We start from the raw sequence: 12,901 nt of genomic DNA, 5'->3' as shown, positions 1-12,901 counted from the left end.
GAGAACAGTATAAAATCAGACTATTTAATTTTAACAGAACTGACATTCTTTTTTTTCTTTTTTCTTTTTATTTCTTTTTTTTTAATGGTTGTTCAAAACATTACAAAGCTCTTGACATATCATATTTCATACATTAGATTCAAGTGGGTTATGAACTCCCATTTTTACCCCAAATACAGATTGCAGAATCACATCGGTTACACATTCACAATTTTACATAATGCCCTATTAGTAACTGTTGTATTCTGCTACCTTTCCTATCCTCTACTATCCCCCCTCCCTTCCCCTCCCATCTTCTCTCTCTACCCCATCTACTGTAATTCATTTCTTTCCTTGTTTATTTTCCCATTCCCCTCACAACCTCTTATATGTAATTTTGTATAGCATTGAGGGTCTCCCTCCATTTCTATGCAGTTTCCCTTTTCTCTCCCTTTCCCTCCCACCTCAACAAATGGGACTTACTTAAACTAAAAAGTTTTTTCTCAGCAAGAGAAACAATAAGAGAGGTAAATAGGGAGCCTACATCATGGGAACAAATTTTCACTCCTCACACTTCAGATAGAGCCCTAATATCCAGAGTATACAAAGAATTCAAAAAATTAGACAATAAGATAACAAATAACCCAATCAACAAATGGGCCAAGGACCTGAACAGACACTTCTCAGAGGAGGACATACAATCAATCATCAAGTACATGAAAAAATGCTCACCATCTCTAGCAGTCAGAGAAATGCAAATCAAAACCACCCTAGGATATCATCTCACTCCAGTAAGATTGGCAGCCATTATGAAGTCAAACAACAACAAGTGCTGGCGAGGATGTGGGGAAAAGGTACTCTTATACATTGCTGGTGGGACTGCAAATTGGTGTGGCCAATTTGGAAAGCAGTATGGAGATTCCTGGGAAAGCTGGGAATGGAACAACCATTTGACCCAGCTATTGCCCTTCTCGGACTATTCCCTGAAGACCTTAAAAGAGCGTACTACAGGGATACTGCCACATCGATGTTCATAGCAGCACAATTCACAATAGCTAGACTGTGGAACCAACCCAGATGCCCTTCAATAGATGAATGGATAAAAAAAATGTGGCATTTATACACAATGGAGTACTACATAGCACTAAAAAATGACAAAATCATGGAATTTGCAGGAAAATGGATGGCACTAGAGCAGATTATGCTAAGTGAAGCTAGCCAATCCCTAAAAAACAAATGCCAAATGTCTTCTTTGATATAAGGAGAGTAACTAAGAACAGAGTAGGGATGAAGAGCATGCGAAGAAGATTAACATTAAACAGGGATGAGAGGTGGGAGGGAAAGGGAGAGGGAAGGGAAATTGCATGGAAATGGAAGGAGACCCTCAGGGTTATACAAAATTACATATAAGAGGAAGTGATGGGAAAGAGAAAAAAATACAAGGGGGAGAAGTGAATTACAGTAGAGGGGGTAGAGAGAGAAGAGGGGAGGGGAGGGGAGGGGGGATAGTAGAGGATAGGAAAGGCAGCAGAATACAACAGACCCTAGTATGGCAATATGTAAATCAATGGGTGTGTAACTGATGTGATTCTGCAATTTGTATACGGGGTAAAAATGGGAGTTTATAACCCACTTGAATCAAAGTGTGAAATATGATATATCAAGAACTATGTAAAATGTTTTGAACAACCAACAATAAAAAATTTAAAAAAAATAATAAAAAAAAGAATCAAAGGCGGGAAATGTGACGATTCCCTCTGGTCCAGGATGGGAGTGTGTCGGTGGGGACCAGCAACCATTAGTCTTCATCAATGAATATTTAGGTTTTTTCCATTTTTTGCTACTGTAAACACCATGATAAGTTTTCTTGTATGTGCAATTTTGTGTACTGTTCATTATAGTACAAATACAATCATTGGTAAGTTAAGAATATAAACATTCCCAGGCTTTGTAATACGTATTATCAAATCTGTCAGATCGTTCTAATTAACACTCCCACTAATGGCCTTAATCCCTTTACGCATCTTTTGTAGTGGTTAACACAAGGCCAGTGTGTTAGTCAGCTTTCCATTGATATTACAAAATACCAAGGTAATAAGCTTGTAAGGAGGAAATGTTTATTTAGGCTCATGGTTTCAGAGGTTCAGCCCATGGTTACTTAAGCCTGTCATTTTGGGCCTGTGGTAGAACATTACTTCATGACCAGAAGTGCATAGCAGAGGAAGCTGCTCACATCATGTCTGCTGGAACATAGAGAGACAAGAAGGGGCCAAGGTCCCAAATCCCCTACAAGAGCTCACCCTATTGGCTTAACTTCCTTTCACTAGGCCACAGCTCTTAAAGTTTCCACCATCTCCCAATAGCATCTTGGGCTGGGAACCAAGCCTTTAACACCTGGGCCTTTGGGGGTCGCTCAAGATCCCAAGATATAGCAGCTACATTCATAATTCTTTCTGTTGGGTGGGTTTTTATCACTGGATGAATATTCATTAATTGAAAGACCTGGCATCTTGAGAACCTTAAATAGTATCAACAGGATTTCATGATAGCCTGTCCTCCTCCATTTCCTCCATCTACATGAATGTGAGGGCTGGTCCTGGGTGAGCTGGAGTAGCTTGTTCTTACAGGTATCTGACGTTCAAGGATGTGGCTGTGCTCTTTACTCGGGATGAGTGGAAAAAGCTGGATCCTTCCCAGAGAAACTTGTATCGGGAGGTGATGCTGGAGAACTATAGTAACCTGGCCTCACTGGGTAAGGAAATCCCCTCTGGACACAGTTCAGAAATTAGACTTCAGCACCTGCTTCCCTGAATAAAAGCTGTTGGCCATCAAAAAAGTTGAGGTTTGCCTTATGATTATACAAATCATATCTTTGTAAATAAATATTGAGAACATGTTCTCCTTACAGGCATGGAATTACCCTGTGTATAGGAATGGAGGAGGTGGTCTTGGTAACCATCACCTTCCTTCTATGTTTTTTAAATTTTAATTATTTTCTATTAGGAGGACTCCCATTTATCAAACCAAAGGTGATCTCCCTGTTACAGGAGGGAGAAGATCCCTAGAAGGTAGAGAAAGAAAATTCTGGAAGCACCTCTCTTGGTGAGTGGGTGGCACTATTTATGTTTAAAGAATATTATGTGTTTGTGAAATATGCAAATAAGCACAGAGAGGAATTGCTGCAGGTGTCAGTCTGGTTCAGAAGAAGGTGCAGCTTGGAGTGTGTTAGTTGGGAAACTTCCTTTAGGGTTCTCAGGCCTCAAGAAGTTGATGAGGAAGGGAAAGCCCAGGTTCCTAGACACCTGCTTCTGCTTTTTTGTGCATAATCACTTCACAAAATGAATCTCTCTAGAGCTCTTTTTATTCTTTCCTGTTATTTCTGAAAAGGGCTGCATTTTATGTATTCATTCAACAAGCAGTGTAATTTAAGGGAATATAAATAATTCATTCTAGCTGAAGCTGCAGGTATGAAAGAGATAAGGAAGACAATGAGATGGGAGGCTGTCTAAGGGCCACACTGTAAGTGCTTTGGTACAGTTCTAAGAGATTTGAACTGTTCCATGGATGACCAGAAATATTTGAGGAATTTAAGCAGAAGAATTTTTTTATCCCTGATATTTTAGAAAAATTGGTCTGAATCAGAAACAAATGTTCCTTAATAAAGGAATGGCTAAAGAAAAAATGATGTGTCCCTACTCTGGCAAACGTTGTCACAGTTTAGAAAGAAAGAACACCCTAATGTGGATGGAGCTGCAAGGCACATCAAGTTATAAAATATCACCATATGTTAATATTTATATTTAAAGAATATTAAGTGTTTGTGAAATATGCAAATAAGCACTGAGAGGAAGGTTCAGAAAACACACAAAAATTACAAGGACACACCTAAACTGGTAACAGCAGTTACTCTTGGAATGAATCTAATAAAAGGGGACTTTGTTTCCATGTAATGTTTTAATTTTCACAAAGAGAATATGTTCTCGAAGGTATCTTGACTGGAAGTTAATAAGAATGGTCACTTAGGAGGCATTATTGAAGTGAGGCAAAACTAGAGGTTGGAAGCCTCACAGAATTCATGGGAATCCAGGCAGGAAGCCAGTGGGCCTGGACTAGAGGCACCTGCTGTGAGGATCAGGGAGTGGAGGAGGAGTCAGCTTGATAAGGGAGTCTGAGGAATTCAGTGTGGAATGGTTTTTATTTAAGATGTAACATACATGGGTAGAGGTTACAGATGGGCAGTTATGTAAGGGAGACAGACTGGTTGGCGCTCCAAGTAGAGGGCAGGAACCCTCAGTTCAAAGGGGTAATTACCACCTTGAGTTGACCAGGTAAAGGAACAGAACAGAAAACAGAATCCTAGGAAACAAACATTTGAGAGATGGTTAAGCGAGAAAGGACTTTGTGACCAAATCTGAGGTTAAATTATCAGAGGAGAGAAACAGAAGAGGTGGCTGTCATCCAAGAAAGGCTGGGGATTTGAGCTTGTGGAGGCATAGGAAGTGGTGTCAGGGAAGGTCTGGAGAAAGGTCAGTTCAAGCAAGAAAAGTAGAAGAAACTGCAGAAGACAGCAGTGGAAACAGATCCTGCTGAGCCCCGGCCCTGTAACAGGATTTGGTCTGAGAATTGGAGAGCCTGGGAAGGGCTGAAGAGTTGTGAGTTTCCTGGAGCTGCACAGGTTCACCCTCCACAGAGCAGCTTCCAACTGACTTAGGGAGCCTGAGAACATAGAGAGGAGACACATAGGAGGCTATGTCAGAGACAGCCTCCCATGTCCCAGCCTAGGGAAGAGCATGGGACAGACTGCCTTGGTACAACAGTGCCTATGCTGGGGGAGTTCTCTTCTCAGTTAAGGTGACAATTTTTGAGATGAAAACCCCAGTTGTCTATCTTTTAACCCTCATTTTGGAGAAATTAATTCTTTGGAAATTGCCAGAAACCACCCCAACATAAAAAGAGAGCCGGGAAACTTTAGAGTTAGGAGGCATCAGTCTGGCTATTATATGAGACCTGACTCTGGTTTGAAAGATCAGAGTCCTCTGAACAGCCCTTCCCAAAAGGAGCTCACTCCCCAAGAGCACAGTTGAAGGACCTGGATGTTCTTAGAAGTACCTACTGTTATAATTCACTTTCAGCCAGAACCAAAATCCTAACCCTTGAAAAACCAGTTACAGAAAAGCTCATGCTCTGAGACCAGGATTCTCTAGAACTTCCAGTAGCCTCAGAATGCACTTTTACAAAGTTACTTTTCAATTCAGAACTGTTAATAAATAGGAACACCCCCCCCCCAAAAAAAAAAAAAACAACAAAAACTTATGAGAAAACAACTGTGTCATCCCTGGCTTTCTAAGTTTAAGTTAAAAGACAGGAGGATATGGCTCAAAGGGTCTGCATCTCTGATTTGGGTCTCTTGCTTAGAATATGAACCAAAAGCATAATCTTTTGAGGTTGTGCTTTTCTAGAATAGTTGTACTAAGAATAATGGAGTTAAACTTGTTTGTAAAGCTCATAACTTTGGTTCCTACCCAAATGTAAAAATATTAGATTCCATGCAGTGAAAGATAATATTTTCTTCCCATTGTTTCCTCTTCTTTTGTCCTCGAAAAGCAAGAAGCATCTAAGATGGACTGAAATACAGGGTGGTCACCTCAAGTGTTACCTGCTATGCTCTAGTGAGGTTTGCCTGGGCAGCATCTGCCTGAAGGAAAAGCGTCTTTTCCTGATTTGCACAAGCTGCTAAACAGATTAGCAGCAGCCCTACCAAAGTGGTATGCAATGGTTTTAAAAAGCAACTTCTTATACAGTTTCAGTGGAGTCACAGTGCTCTGCAGCCCTGTTTAATATGTATGAATTAGTGCTGTTGCTGTCCCCCTGCCCTCCAACAAAGACCCATACATGGGCCCTGTACCTCCCCCTGCTGCCATCAACTTATCTTTCCTTTGTAGCTATCACAGGGATCTTTTTAAAAAGTAAATTATGTCATTTTTCTGCATGCTCAAAACCTTTAGAGGCTTCCATCCCATGGAGTCCAATCAAGAATCTTTATTGTGGCCTTTAGAGACCTATAATGGTCTAGCCTCTTGACCTTCATCTACTTCTTCTCTTCCCTTTATGCAAGAACTCTAATCACCCTGGCTCTCACCTCTGGGATTTTGCACTTACTTTTCCTGTCTGATACCCATTCTTTTTCCTGATGACCTCATGCATACATGACTCATTTCCTCATGTCCCACAGGTTTCTTCCCCTCAGCATGCTTATCACTGCATAATAGTACATATTTATTTACAATCTGTCTCTTTCTTTGCATTTTTAGCTCCCTTATGCAGAATTGCCTCTTTCATCCATTCCCACTTCCCTATTTTCTAAAATAGTGGCTGGCCAGAGTGGACTTTCAGCTTTATAGTAAATGCAGAAATGACTAAGACTAGGTTAGTTCTGATGGACATAGAAAGAAGCAAACCAATTCCAAAGATATCTGGAAAGTAAAAACAGGACTGAGAGATTGATTTGATAAGGAAAATAAAGGAGATGGAATTGTTAGGGATACTTGCTTAGTTGGTGGCTCATTCTGGAAAGAACAAAATACTATTCACTGGAAGGAGATCAAGTATGGGAGATAGTATGAATTTGGTTTGGAATTAATTAAATTCAGTTGTCTTTAGTTGGCCCAGTTATCCGACTGGAGATGTCAGGACTGAGTATGAAATGTAAATTTGCAAGAACCTCATCCATATAGGATAATTAAAACAATGAGTGAGGTTAAGATAGACTAGGGAGAAAGCTTAGGTTACAGTAAGAGGAAGAAAAAGGCTAGGATTGAATATTGAGCCACATTGAAGTCTTATTGATGTTAGGTGGTAGGGGCAGAAACATTTCAGGCAGTCAGGTAGAGAAGAATGAATCCATAGGGAGGTCAAGTATAGATGTACTGAAGGAGTAAATTGGAGAGAGTTTGGTACCATCAAAAGCAAGATGCATAATAGAATGGTAGCAGTAGAAATAAGAAGTGGATGGATTTGGAATATATTATATGGTCAAATAAAAAAGTCTTGGTAGTTGATGAGATGATGGGAACAAGAAGCTGCTTCTTGAGGATTTGATTGAGAATAGTGCCATTTACAGAATCCAGGGATTAAACAGGTTGGACGAAGTGATCATGAATCTGGTTCTAGGCATATTAACTTTGAGGTGTCATTAAAGCATCTGAGTTGCTGTTTTGAGTAGATAATCTGGAAGTGTGTGTGGCAAATAGAGTATTCTTGCCTAGAGTATAAGTTTGTAATTGAAGCTAGCTAGTGGAAAAAAAATAAAGAGAGAAAAGTTGGTCACCAGGAACTAAACCCTAAGGAACTCTATGAATTAAAAGAGCAAGTAATGAGGTCACTGAAGCTTAGGAAGAGAGTGTCCCAAGGAAAGCAAGGGATTGTTGTCAGGTGTTGCTGGAGGTAAGTTAGGAGAAAATCGAAGAAAGTGTCTTGTCTTAGTGGCATTAGGTGGTAAGAGCAGAAAGCCAGAGTGGATATGATGAAGGGTGAGTGAGAAGAAGCAATGGATGAATGTAGAATACACTACATATAGGAATATATTTAGATAAAAATACTATGTAATACACCTTATTCTGCCCCTTTCACTTGGTGCATATTAAAACTCTTTCTGGTTCACTACACAGAGAGCTTCCTCACTCTGGGCTGGCTCTATGCCAGCTCTCTTCTCCACTGGGAAAACATCTGGACTTGATTACATGCAGTTTTGGGTAATGATAGCAGGCAGGCCCACTTGAGATTAGGATTTTATAAATGTTATTAGCAATGTGGGAAATTATTTAAAGCTATACCTTTATCAAGTACCAATGTAAAGTTTTGATGTATTAAAATTAGAGTTAGCCCAAAGGTTCATCAGAGTAATCTAGTTGAATAAACTTTGGTGTGTACACATAGTGAAATTCTCTGCAGCTGTATAAAGGAAATAAAGATGATCTTTGTAAATTCCACTGTCATCTAAGAAGGGGCTGAGGAAGTACCAAAAAAAAAAGTAGGTGTATTATGTATGTACTTATAACTTTTTTTAAAAAAGATAGAAACAGTAAAAAAAGGGTAAAAGCAGATCAATAAAAATGGTTTTATAAGGTAAAGGAAGTAAGAGGATGAAGGGAGCAGGAATAGAATCTAGAATTTTTTAAAGATATCTTTTCTTAATTTCACTTTGGAAATACAAAGACATTTCAAAAAATTATAAAGTAAAATTTAAAAATGAAAAAGGATCCCCCAGATGTTGAGAGCAAAATGAAACAAATGATCCTAATTGTGTTTCAGGTTGGTTAGTTTAGCAACATAGATAATTATTTCAAATTCCTTTACATCACAGCAATTTCATTATTTGTAGTTTATATCCTAAGTATAAAAATAATTACAATCAATAGTGTGCATTTCAGTGACAGCGATAAGAGTAACTTTGACACACTTATGCATGAAACAATTGATGTCTGAGATCTCCTGTAGCATAATTTATTGGAAGAGAGTAAGGGTTTATATTATTTTGCTATGGCTGTATAAATTACCACAGACCAAGTGGCTTAAAACAACAGAAATGTATTGTCTCACGGTTCTGGAGGCCCAAAGTCAAGGTACTGGCAGAACCCTACTCCTTCTGAAACTGGGTTTTTCCCTCCTTGCCTCTTCCTAGATCATAGTGTTGCCAGCAGTCCTTGGTAATCCTTGGCTCCTGGCTGCATCAGTCCTAACTAACTCCTCTACCTTCACGTTGCATCCTCATTTTTCTGCCATGTATTTCTGGAAAATGGCCAGATTTTGCAATTTTCCAAGGACTCTAGTCATATTGCATTCAGGACCACCATAATGTCCTCATCTTAATTTGATCAAACCTGCAGAGACCCTATTTCCAAACAAGGTTACCTTCTCAAGTACTAGAAATTAGGACTGTAACATATTTAGGGGATGTGACAAATCAACCCATTATAATATATAGATGGAACAGTATTAGTGGTGGTTGAAACTTGCTTGAAGTTTCATTGTACATTTTGCTCTTTTATATTGCTGCAAATTTTCCACAATTAATTTATTTTTAAATTAGGTACCAACCATACAATTTCTAGAATGTTTCTCTTTTCCAGAAACATAAACATCTGGAGGATGTTTACAAATGTGCCATCCTACCCTCTATCATGGTGATATATATAATTCCCTGCATACAGCTCCTTCATTCTCTAACTTAGAAACTTTGTGAGACTGCAAATACAAGCAACATTTTTATAGAAATGACTTGGATCATTTTATGAATCTGGCTGAAGAATAAGGTGGGGAAGGACACTTCAGGAAATAAATCTGGAAGGTTGACTTAGGTTCAAAGACTAATGATAACTTCACCCCCATCTATCCTATCACTGGTCCTTTAAAGTCTCATCTTAGATATCAGAAAACTCTAAACAGTATCTGCATCCCTTGCCTACCTGCACCCACCACCATCTAAGGACAGTTTTGATGGTGGTCTAAGCTCATGTTTGCATCCATTTCTACCTTGCGTGTTTGTTGTAGAAATGATCACATTGTGTTGTAATTGTCTATTCATTTCTTTATTTCTATGCCAAACTATAAACTCCTCGAAGAAATTAACTGTTTCTTTTCACTACAGGATCTGTAGTATACTGTAGATTACCAGTACCTACCTTATAGCCTAACATACACTAGGTACCTTTTAACTATTTGATAAATAAATAAAGTAAGGAGCAATGAATACTTTTTGAAATAGCAAGATGAGCTTTCTGTATAAGAAGGTAAATCCAGTGGGAAATAATACTAGAAAGGTGAGATACTGGGGTCAAAGGAACAAATTGAAGGTCAGTAGCAATAGTCACTGTAGAGTAAGGAAATTCTGATCTTGGGTGGATCAGTAATGGCTGTTGGAGGCCTTTCACCTAATGGGATTTAAGAGAACTTGGTGACTGCCTAGACTTGAAATGCAGGGGAAAGAAGATTTCAAGATGAAACCAAACATTTATAGAAAAAGTCATTGAAATGGTTATGATGTCGTTTTGAACTGGGAAACATAGGAAAAAAAGCTTTGAAAAGGAATTGTTGGTAAAACCCAATGTTCAAGAACCAGCTGCGAAGATAGAAGGTGCTGAAAGATGAAAGAACAAGCCAGACTGACACAGGATTGCACCAAGTGCAATTTATTAAGGACTTACAGACAGAAGTGTGCTTCGGGTGGCAGCAAGGCAGAAAGATGCCCATACCCTGAGGAAAGGGAGTATATACTAAGCAAAAATATCCTGTGGCTATCTGAAATTTACCTGAACTTTCTCAAAACTATTAACATGTTTAACTACAGTTAAGAAACAGTTCCGTGCCAGTGGCAGGCTAGAAAGAGAAAATTCAGGGTTGTCCTTCACATAGGAGGTGTGGGGATGGAGAGAACATTGAAGAGACACTCTCAGTATAGGAAGAGCCCTGGGAGGATAATCTAGACTAGTGACAGGAACTCATCATGGCGGTGGTCATTAGCAAGGTCATTCTGAGCTCAAAACTTTTGGCCTAAGTTTTAACCTTATTCATGAGGTAGCTCAGGCCTGTGCTTGATCTTGGAACAGAAGTTGAACTGCACCTTAGGAGATATACTTGTAGACCTGTAGCAAATTCTGAGCAGATCATGAGGAAGTTAGGATGTCCTCAACGAAGACTCATATCTGTTTCAGTGGAAAATATGAGACTAAGGCATTGGCACTTTAGTGCTAGGATGAGTTTACCACAATTGATATGGACCCTTGTAGCAATAATTACTTTCATTACAAATAAAAATGTCCATGTCTCATTTTCCTTATTCTCCTCTAAACCAAACTTTCAAAAACATTTTCCATTTGATGTTTTTGCTTTCTCACTTGCCATTGTTTCCTCTGTATACTCCAGTAGGACCTTGTTCCTAACTATTTCACTAAAAGACTGTACTAAGCTCTACACTGCCTCCATCTTCCCCGTAGTCAGGGTTTTTAGTCCTCAAGGTATTTGCCGCAATTGATTATTCACTTTTTCCTGGAGTACTTTTTATTCTCTTTGGCTTCTGGAACATCATACTGTCCTGATTTTTTTTCTTAACTTCTAAATGTTGTAGTAATCAAGTAATTTCTCTCCATTCTTTGTCTTTAAATAAAATCTGTATGCATATCTTCAGCTCTGACCTTTTCCCAGCTCTCCAGTATAATCTATATAACTGACTATTTCATTGTCTCCCTTCAGTGCCTACTAAGTCATAAGGCAGTTTTTGTTGTTACCTTATGAGCTAGAATCCAGAGTGCAAAATCTTACTGCTTTCTTCCCAGCACATGTACAAACCTATAAACAATGCCAATAAACACAGGGGAAAGTGTTCCAATACTTTAGGCCCAGATAAGGAATTAAAATCTGATTGTTTAATTTAGTATATCTTAGGTCGATAGGAACTAGGAAGATATTAAGCAGAGAATTTAAAAATTCTCTTTCCCTTATAATAAGCACCAAAAGTATGGGTGTGGGTAAATATAAAACCAGTCAAGGGGGATGTGCTATATGAGAAGAATTCAATACCTTTAGGAATACTATTTTTAAAGCGGGAAGAGAAGAAGAGTTATTCATGAAGAAAACTAAGAAAGAGAAAAGCAAAATATATAATGTTCACTAAGCAGAAAAAATGTGTGAATGTAAGAAAGATGAGAAAGAAAATGTCAAATAGGAATCTCAAACACAGTAAGGAGCAAGAATCAGCCAGGTGTGGTAGCACATGCCTGTAATCCCAGTGGCTTGGGAGGCTGAGGCAGGAGGATCACAAGTTCAAACGCAGCCTCAGCAAAAGCAAGGTGCTGAGCAACTCAGTGAGACCCTTTCTCTAAATAAATACAAAAAATAGGGCTAGGGCTGGGGCTCAGTGTTCAAGTGCTCCTGAGTTCAATCCCTGGTACCCCCACTTCCAAAAATGAGAAAAAGCATCAATAATCCCTTCAAACAATAATGTCTAGCTTAGGGAAAAATGACAAACTACAAGTACAACCATTCTTCTCACAAAATTTAATATTTAATGAATTGTATTCTTATCTAATTGAAATATTTATTAAATTCAGGTCTTTGCCATTTTTCATGTTATCCCTGCTTTACATTTTTATATTCTTGCCTACTGTTGATCTTGGACTCTTTTCAGCCCTCCCTGCATAGCTTTTCTGGCTTGATGCACGAGCTGCCTTTCCAGCTCACAACTCTTGGCTTCATGCCTACCTTGTGGCCCCTCTGTAAATTAACTCAGTAATGCTGTGCGAACTGGCCCTAAAACCTCCCTGACCACCCATGTGCTGTCCTGAAAAGAAGTTTCTACAAGGGGCTTAAAATATGTGTATGTGAATGTATAATGTATGAAATTAGTATGTACAAATATCTAACATTCTAGAAACTAGGAATATGTAAATAATTAAGAAAGATTAATAAAACAAGTTTTGTGTATAATTGGGTTGCTATCAAGAGGATCTATAGGAAGATAGGATGTGCTGATCTGCTTATGAAGAACACTTAGAAAAGTAAAGTGATCTATAAGGAGAGAAATATAGAAAGATACATAATACAATATGTATGTATATACATACAATATGTATATAGTGTATGTGTATGTATTTGTGTGTGTATATGTATGTATATATATGTGGGTATGTATGTGTATAAACACTCTGGTAAGTGCTAGGATAAGGGGAACAGAATATGAAAGTTCAGAGTCAAGCAAGGACTCATAGAGTTAGCTTTTGAACTCAATCTGAAGGGTACAAAGGAATTTGGGCATAAAACAAAAGAAAACTTTCCAGATTAGGAATACTTACACAAAGAAAAGGAATGTTGAGATGATACTTTAGGAGTTCTTCATGCGCTTTGGATTCTGATCCTAGACTGTACTTTC

At 38.6% G+C, this 12,901-nt stretch overlaps 1 pseudogene; it reads left to right on the top strand.

Annotated features, from left to right (window-relative positions):
- The window catches only part of LOC114083701 (zinc finger protein 354A-like), a 44,722-nt pseudogene that overhangs the window by 29,459 nt on the left and 2,362 nt on the right, over nt 1-12,901 (top strand).

Source organism: Marmota flaviventris, chromosome 5, assembly GCF_047511675.1.
Source record: "Marmota flaviventris isolate mMarFla1 chromosome 5, mMarFla1.hap1, whole genome shotgun sequence".
Lineage (NCBI taxonomy): Eukaryota > Metazoa > Chordata > Mammalia > Rodentia > Sciuridae > Marmota > Marmota flaviventris.
The sequence above is the reverse complement of the archived record's forward strand: the minus strand, read 5'-3'. Positions and strand labels throughout refer to the sequence as shown.